The sequence below is a fragment of the Sturnira hondurensis genome, unplaced genomic scaffold (assembly GCF_014824575.4).
Source record: "Sturnira hondurensis isolate 20B ecotype Veracruz unplaced genomic scaffold, ASM1482457v3 Scaffold0007401, whole genome shotgun sequence".
Lineage (NCBI taxonomy): Eukaryota > Metazoa > Chordata > Mammalia > Chiroptera > Phyllostomidae > Sturnira > Sturnira hondurensis.
Genome location: NW_028080032.1, coordinates 1792265 through 1801667, shown reverse-complemented (window position 1 = coordinate 1801667; position 9403 = coordinate 1792265). Strand labels below are relative to the sequence as shown.

Genomic DNA, 9403 nt, shown 5'->3' with positions numbered 1-9403 from the left:
TTTCATAAAAGCTTTTATTATTATTCTTTAGGAAGTTGTAATTATTGATTCAATCATGAATCTTGCACATTACCTGGGAGATACAAGCTAAATATCTTGTATCTAGAGCTATATAATACTTTGGTGCACGGTGTATCAGAAAAAGCTTTCAAACACTGAATTAGTATAGGGCAAATCTCCATCCAACAGAACTGGTAATTTTCTCATTACTCATCAAATGAGTTCCTAAGCATTAGTTACTCTACATGTTGGTTCTTTGTAGAAATAACTCTGGCAGCTAAATCATTTCAGAGTACATTTTTCATCACTTTCCTTCTCTGTGGGATTTAGGGGTTTATAGACCCTAAATAACATGAATATGCTGGTTCCATACTGGCAAGGATGACTGTGGATTTTTTTTTTAAACAAACTTTGAGAAAACCCTATGTGAAAAATCTCATTGTCATATTAAAAATATATTTAGGGCTACCTGGTCATTCTTAGTAGACTTATATATACCCAATGCTTATGTTTCTCAGATTAGCCTGCTACCTTTCCTAGAACAAAATAAAGAACCTCTCAAAGAGTATTATTTCTAACATAAGCACAGGAGAATGAAAAATGCCGCTGCCACCATGAGATAATCTTTAAGGGCCTGTAGTATTTTCTGTGATGCTTTGAATCAGCCTAGGTCCTCTTATCTGCAGTTTTTAAAAATGTCAGTGTGGAGGATCAGCAGTTGAAAACTCACAATTCCAAGCCATCCTTCCCTGTGACTGCCACATAGCTTTTGCCTGAAGGATGAGAATACATCACTGACATAGTTACTTTTTTACTTTTTAAAAAAAAAATTCTGGAAAATCCCACACCTCCTCCATTCCTTCACAAAATTTTCTACTAAATGACTTTCAATCTGAGGGCCATAACAATGTTTTATTTCTTCCCACAGCAGGTTTACTCACCTGCAGCCTCTGCATGCTAAAAAAGTGGCACATTTTAGAAAAAAAATCCTGATGGTAAAGGATGTTGACTGACATTGCATTCGGGGCCACTTCTCCCAGTCCATTCCACTTTGCTTTACAATGAAAGTAAGAACTATAACCAGGAGTTTTATTGGCAAATAAGTGTCTAAGGACCTTGCAGATTTTGTTCTTTTTGTATAAGAATCCTAAATGTTTAATAAATATTTAAGCAAACGAATTTCAGCAACATGCCTTGTTTTAGGAATCCAGCTTTAATAAAAATTCAAACACTATTTAATTATTATTGAAAACATTAATATTCAAAATACCCTTTGGGTCAGGGGATCTTTAAGAATAATGACTTGTACTTACATATTCAATTAAAGGCATCCTTTATTCAATTCTTACAGTTTTTGGCTCTAGTCCCTCTCCCTCCCCCCCTTACAACTCTGCTTTCCTGGGATTCATTCTAGTTGTCTCTTTCTGCCTTTCCCACTCTCTTTCCCCCTGCTGCCTCTCCCTGTTTCACCCCCCTCTCTATTATAGTGTGCAAACCTAAGCTGGTTCTCAGGCCTGCGAGGCACGTGTGTGTGGTGGGAGTGTGTTTGTGTTGGGGTGGGAAAGGAAGGGGTGCGTCGTTTTCCTGGACTGGAGACAAGGATTTTCCGTCGCCTAAGAGAGGCCATCAAGTTTCAACATTACAAGGCACGACTCCTAACCACGTCCTTTCCGGAAAAGTACAAACAGTTCCTCAGCCGAGGTTCCCCCACCTCCCACGCGCTTCCCAGCTCTCCCTCCCCTCGGAGAACCCCGCGACAGCCTCCCGAACACCTGTGAATCATCCGAAAGGCTGCTACCGCGAAACATTTGCATACCCCCCCCTCCCCGCGCCGAAGGCATAGCAAAGAAGGGCAATTCGGATTATTGCTTTATGATTATTCCTAATCTGGATATGACCACACAGGTAGGCTTTCTTGCCCTCGCCCTGTTTTGAGCATCAGAGGGCTCCCAAGCCAGCAACTAGTACCCACGTTTACCAAGGAAGGAACCACCAGAATTTCGTAGCTTCCCAGAGACCCAGAACGTGCAGCCCTCTGCTTCCCCCCACCCCGGAGGTCTGGACGGTTTCATGAGGCAGGTACGCGCCCCTGTGGACTAGTCATAAGAAACTCAGAACCCAGGCTCTGATTGCAAATCCACCGGAAAACAGCGTCATCTATTTTGCCTTCAGCAAACAAGTCTCAACTCTTAAGCCCTGAACTCAAGCAAACCCACGCTGTTTGGGTTAACTGCCCTTCCCTCCCCCTCCCACGGACTTCGCTCAGCGATTCTGCTCTGACGTCCGTTAAAATAACGAGTGCGAGTCCCTCTCTCCACTGACCACGTTAATGCCAACTCCAAGCCGTCAACGCTGCTTTGATAAAAGGAAGAAATTACTCATAAAAATAGCATCCCACGTAGCTTGTCCATATATGGAGCTGGTGAGGTTTGACAGGGATGCCCCTTCAGGCCCTTTTCTTTAGAAAAAAAGAAATTGTAGTTGAAATCAGTGCACCCCCAACCTCCGTCTTCTACTCCTCCTCTACCTAGCCGCCCCCCCCCCCACGCTATGATTCAACCAAAGAGTCAACTCACCAGGGGAAATTTTAAAAATATATAATCGCAAACATGTCATATACATATCACATATACACACATGCACATACACGCATAACACATATTAAAAACAATATCAGAAAACCAGTCGCGAGTTAAAAGTGTTTGTCCGAGACTGGGTGTTAAAATGGAGTTATAACAATTGCCCGTTCCGGTGTTTACAAAAGACTAAAATACAGAGGTTTGCAGCAAAGCGTACAGAGAGCTGAGTCAAGCACCCCGCACCTCGCGGCTCCTCTCCTCCCACCCGCGGCCTCTCCCCTCCCTCCGAGCTTACCCCGCCCTCCCCCTAACACACTCCCCCCGCCCCTCCCGGAGGCGGCTATTAAAAGCTGCTGACGTCAAAAGGGACGGCCATCTTTGATGAGGGCCGAGCTCAGGTTGCATTGAAGACGAAACCTCCGCGAGGTCAGGCGCTGTCTTTCCTTCCCTGCCTGCTCGGCGGCTCCTCCACACTTGCAACCTGCAGGGGCCGGACGAACACCACTCTCTGGAGAAGTCAAGGTAAGGAGCCGGCTCCCCAGGTCGTGGAGCTGGCTGGACCGCAGCATATCCAGAGGGGAGCACAGCTGGGCACACCGAGTGAACTTGGGCAAATACAAATATTGGTGCACCTAGGGTGCGGTATTCCGTGTGTGCGCGTTGGCTGGACTCCCGCCTAGGGCTTTATAAAGTGTTTTCGAGGTGAGCTGCTTGGGGAAGGATGAATGGGGACGCTGCAGATGCAGCGATTGGGAGGAAACGCAAGGATACATACTGAATTGATAACTTACTCTTTTGAAACAGTAGTGGGATCCTCTCTTCCATTTTGCGATGCAGTCTTCACAGATGCTTAGGCTGCTCTTTTTTCTCAGTAGATCAAAATAAACAAACCCTGTCGTTCTGACCCTGTCATTTTGACTGTTGACGTTAGAGCGCTATTACCCAGGGAAGAACTGGGGGAAGGCAGGGTGTGGGCGCTGGAGAGGCGAACAGAGAAGCGGGAGTTCCCGCCGCGGGCAGGCTGAGCTGCAGCAGCGACAGCAGCTTCCATGACCCATGGACTTGATTAATGCCCACTGCTCCTCGTCCACTGAGGGCTGGCGGGAGGCGGGCGGGTCGTGCTGAGTGGGAGGGCTCTGGGGAGAGCTGGCCAGGGTGGGCTCGCCTTGGGGACTGCGGCGACCGCACTCAGCACCCTGGACAGCAATAGCGAGGGACGGCGCTGGCGCCCTCGACCTTTCAGCACCGCGGACAGTGGTCCGGCCGCTGTGTTGCATCTGCGGCAGAGACGCTTGGCCAGGGCTAGATGTTCCAGGGCTGCAGGCCAAATTGCCTCTCTGAGACCCGAGTCTTACAGAGACCCCTAATGAAGCAGACATAGTAGGTTAAAAAGATAGGAAAGGAAAAATAAATCCTGCCCGCAGGGACTACTTTGCAGGCAATTATCTGCTCTCATCCCCTCAGCTCCTGGGGAAGAAATTTTATGTGTTGCCCTCTTCCCCCACTTTTAGATAGGAAATAAACACACTTTAAAAACAATTTCTTCTCTTACCCTTCAGTTATATATCAAGGGTTTTGTTTGTTTTGTTTTTATCAAAGAGTAGATCTGTCTGTAAATCCTGAGTGGTTATGAATGAAGTATATAGGAAGATGCCAGCACGACGTTTATGGGAGAGATATATATCTCCATATATATATTTCTATTTGGTAACAATACAGGGCTAGTTGAACTAAGCAGAATCAACTTTAAGAATGAACCCCTCTTCCTCTTCCTTCTCCCCCATCCTTATACTTAGACATGAAGCCAATCACGCAGCCAAAAAAATATATCTCTAAGAAATATTACAAGTCCTTTAGAGTATAGAGTTAACCTCTTTGGCTAAAAAGGTTAAATATATACTTGGTTTCAGAGTGAGTGAAAGTGTTTACCATGGACATTAGTTATCTCCGGTGATAGCTTCTGATTGTGACAACATTAAGACTGGCTTTCCTTGGGAGAATCCAGCTGTGTCCTTCAGGGTTATGTGGTGAAATGACCATGGGATTAGACTGAAATTGGACTCTGACCTAAAGATCTATTGCAATTTCTGTTACAGCACTGCGGGATTTTGCTGAGGTGATGATAAGTACTTTAACCATTTTTTACTCTGAGGCTTGGAGCCTCTGAGTGAACACAAATTATCAGAGGGGTATTTCCAGCTGTTTGCTATAGAAAAAAATCTGCATTAAAAGACCAGGAGCAAAATTGGACTGAGTAGTTGTTAAATAAGAGTAACAGTGTATTATGTAAGGGTACATACGACGCATTAAAAAAATGCTACCACGAGATCCTCTGAAAAGCCTCAAAATAAGGTCTTGGATTGTGTTTAGTTAGCTATAACTCCAATCATCTATGTACTACAGATGCCAAAATTCCCTGCCCACATACAAAAAGTGCTTTTTCTCAGCTATTTGTTTCCTAGTTTTTTATTTTTATGGATAATCATGTAGTACTATGTAAATATATATTAATTTGTTATTGTACATGGATGTAAAATTATTATTCAACAGTATTTAACTACATGGGATAGTTTTATAACTCTTCAATATGCAGATAAAATAAACAACTGTATTTTAGCGATGGGAGGATGGGAGAAAAATGGCTAGGAGTTATCAAAAGGCTTTGACTTTATGCTGCATGTCCAGACAGCTCTCTGCGTAGTTGCGTCAAATGAAAAATCCTAGCGCTACCGGAATTACGTGCTTGGACATTAGTAATTTCTGCTGGGTTTGTTTTCTAGTGGAGGACTGGGGTGGGGGTGGTGCGGAGGTAGAAGACTGCAGTGAAGCTGGCAAAGGGCAGAGATCTGGGAGGAAGTGGCGATGTGCACAATTATGGAGCTAATTCTAGAATAGCTTACTGAGAAATTAAAGAAAAACATAACTGAAGCATGAATTTAACACTTACATTATTGAAAAGCTTCAGGGGGAAAATCGAGAGATTTCCTGTTTTAAGTTTTAGATTTTAAAAATTCAAAGCAATACATAGAAAAGAGGCAGGGGCAGATGGACTTAGGGATGAGCCAGGAAACATTCATACATATCTTCCGATTGTACCTGCCTGCTTGCTCATTGGCATTTTCTGCATTACCACCTTGGCATTCAGAATACAAAGCAATCATCTCCTTAACCTCTCCATAGTAAAAATCTCTCAAGAATTCACAATTTTATTTTTGCGTTGTTAAACATGGACAACTACACATGCACAAACACAATACAAACTGTTCCTTAATTAGCTTGTCTTAAGACATTCCTAAGCTCTGGGAGTTAACCCTGAAGTGTTGGTTATCACCCAGGAGATTGATGTCTCTGCCAGCAGCACTTCTTCCTATAGCAACTAGCCTTTGACAGAACACATAGGTTTTGGTGATGAGTAGAAATGAGAGATAATTTAAGAAATAAGTTGAGAGAGGAGACATGAAGGATAAAATGGATAAATCTGCTTTTTAGATGACGTACTGTGAATATTTTTCCCACAGTATGAAGTTGCTTTTCAATGCTATAAAGATAAGGAAATGGATGTTTACAGCCTCAGTGCTAGATATGTTTCTGCAGTGTCATCCCTTGTCAGCAGGGACCTACCCGATAGGAAGATATTGATCAGGCAGTGAGCACCAGATACAAACATGAACCCCCTGGAGGACACAGTCTCATGTTTATGTGGTCTTTGACCTCAATACATTTAGCCCTAGTAATATTAATGAAACAATAAATAATAAAAATTAATAAATAATACCGGAATTAAATGCATTAAAACAGTGGAAGAGAAATCATGAGGGACTATATAATTATATGCCAAGTGAGTGTGACCAAAACTAAGGAATAGAAATTCTGAGGAGAGTAGACTCCCATGATTTGAGAGGATGCAGGACTTGAGCTGGCTTGTGGAGGTTAGAGGGAAGGGGGAGGTCTGCCAAGTAAAAGTTATAGCATAGGCACCACTAAAGTTAAGCAAGCCCAAATTATGGTTAGTAAACCCTAAACATACCTACCCATTTGGGTGGAATGTGAAGGTAGTGTAGAGGAATGTGCTGGAATGAGGAGTTGGAGCCTTCTGTTGAAGGCCTCAAATACCAAACTGAAGACTTGGTACTTTATTCTCGAAAGTGGATTTCTGAGCAGAGGCTGATGTAGGTCCTTTTTAATATCTAGGAATTGCTATTGACAGAGTGGATGAAATTTGCATTCTTTGAGAAATAGAGGGAGGTGATCAGTATTGTAAAGTATGATTAATTTCAAAAAAGAATTGATCTTCATTTAAGCATCCTTTAGGATCACTCTTCAGGATACAGATATATTTTTAAGTCCTACCCAGAAGTTAATTGTAAGTTTAGAGTTTTTCATTACTAACTAAAACAAATCATTCAAGATGAGCACCTATTAGAGAGATTGAAAAGCAGGTCAGGAATTTGGTGATGAGAGGTGTCCAGAAGGTACACTTGAATAATAATTATGCATAACACTCTCTTGCACCTTCTGAGTGTTCTACATTGTCAGATACACCAACTGGATGAATTAAAAATATGCCAGTTTTTCTGTGCATGTTTCAGGCAACATGATACATAGAACCAGCCCCAGGTGGCTAAAACTGAAAAAAAAAATAGTAAAATTTTGGAAGACTGAAGTGAAATGGGCATTATATTTTATTTCTTTCCCTACCACCCTTGCTGACTTTTGTTGATTACCTTCACTTTAGGGCTAGCTTGAGTTCTGAACTATACCCACTTCCGTTTTCATCTTTTACTCTCACAACAGAGCTTCAAAATTCAAATGCTAAAGGAACTGTTGAACCGAACTAGTCAGTGGCTTCGTGTGGAGGAAGAAAAGGCAATTGCAGGCATAAATCTTGTTGCTATTTCAGTTCTGGCTCTGAAGTATCAAGGGACTATTCTCATCTGTTCTTTACCAAAACACTGGCAGAAGAAACATCCTTGGGCTAACATTTTTATTTTCAAGCTAACTCCCTGGGGGAAATCTGGAGGTGGTGCCATTTGATGCTATAGGAGGAGGTCCTACTGGTATGTATTGTACTGAGTGCAGAGGGCTTTCCAAATACCAATTAAGAGGGAGGAAAGAGATATGACATAGCAATGAAGAAGGAGGACATGAGTGGAGAAAGAGTTCCTTAGAAATCAGTCTTATAGGAGTAAAGAGACTTAAGAGGAACTTCCCGAGAACTCCAGCTACACTATGAACTCTTTAATTATTGCTATAATGATTGTAGCCTCTCATTTCTACATAATTTTTTCACAAGGACCTCAAAGCACTTTACCTAATACAAAAGTTTAAGAAGTTTCTGATTTCTAAATGAATGAGGACAACCATAGTTGTATGAGTTCATGTATAATATCAGATAACATTAAGTGCGCCATAAATCTGATTTAGAAAAACAGAAATATCCAAAGCAGTGAATAATCAGAATAGGCCTGTGGGGGAGAAGAGGGAGCCCTGATTCTGAAAACTTTTACCTGTACTAACTCACTGAATATTCATAACAACATTGTAGTGGGGTGCTATTATTATTTTCATTTTACAAATAGAGAAGCTGAGGCAAGGAAAGGCTAAACAACTTGCCTAATATCACAGAGGAGAGCCAGGATTTAAACACGATCACTCTGACTCTAGCGACTAAGCTCTTAACTACATACTGTGCTACCTCTTGCATCATCCACAATTTTCATATTAGCCAAAGGAGGCACGGAGAATGTACATAATCTTTTTGCAATCTCTTTTTCCCCTCATTTGCGCAGCAGGGAGTGATGGCAAAGGATGCTGATCAGGAGTCAGGAAACCTGATGTTAGCCCTGAAGCAACTGATCGTAATTTCCTGTTTTGGATTCACACCATCTTTAAATAAGTTACTCAACTACTGTGGAACTCAGTTTCTTCATCTGTGAAATGACAGAACTGGACTGATGTTTCCAGTATTCCTACCATTCAGAAGTCAATGATATCGGTGTGAAAACCCCGGGTAATAAGTCTGGGTCTAGTGACCTGATAGTTTCAGCTGGCACTGCCTTAGTACTTGCTTAGTGACTGACTAGACCCCCTCTCCCATTGTAGGATTAATTGCATTCACAGTTTCCTCTTCCTCAATCTCTCTTTCTCTGTTTTTCCCTCAATAACTGCTTTGCCAGTTAGCTTCATCTTTCTGAAGTTTTTCTGGTCAGACTTAAATTCTGTTATCCCCCACCAAAGCCCTGATCTTAGTCAGCACTGCTTTGGGAATCTCCCATCCTTCCCAATCAGATTTAGTTGCTGCCTGGCACTGACTATTTTCTACAACCTGCTTAAACTTTTTATCATTCTTTTTTTTTTCAGTTAATTAATTATTTTTGTTCTAGAACTCCCTTTTGACCGTCTCCTATAGCTACTGTAAGTATGAATTAAAGTAGTTTATTAGCCATTTCCTCATTCCTCTTATTCCTCTGTCACTTTAGAACAGAGAAAACAGAAGCTTTTGTAGAATCCTTGAGCTCTTAAGTAGTTAAAAAGTATTGTTTCCATATGACCTGAATCACACGATGTTAGTAGCTAGCTTAAAACCTAACAGAATCTGAAGTAAGGGGTGTATGTGGTACATAACATTTCAAAACAGTTGTAAGGATAAAGGATGAGGAGAGAAGTAAGTTTTAAAACCTGTGAGTTTCACAGTTCAGAGGCTAGCAGTTGGTGGTACGATATTAATTTAATTCATAGTCACATGAAAATTAATTCACATGTTTCAGGAAAGCCATGTTTTTGTTGCTACAACCCCATTTCTACTGCAAATTTTAGCATTTCCC

At 41.9% G+C, this 9403-nt stretch overlaps 1 protein-coding gene across 2 annotated transcripts in view; it reads left to right on the top strand.

Annotated features, from left to right (window-relative positions):
• Window positions 1–2960: 2960 nt before the first annotated feature.
• Window positions 2961–9403, top strand: part of SNAP25 (synaptosome associated protein 25) — a 79700-nt gene continuing 73257 nt past the window's right edge. The window contains exon 1 of one of the 2 annotated variants that reach the window (XM_037051652.1): window positions 2961–3101. The gene's annotated coding sequence lies outside the window, so the exon portion shown is untranslated. The remainder of the gene's footprint in view (window positions 3102–9403) is intronic. The other variant, XM_037051651.1, reaches the window with a different exon arrangement.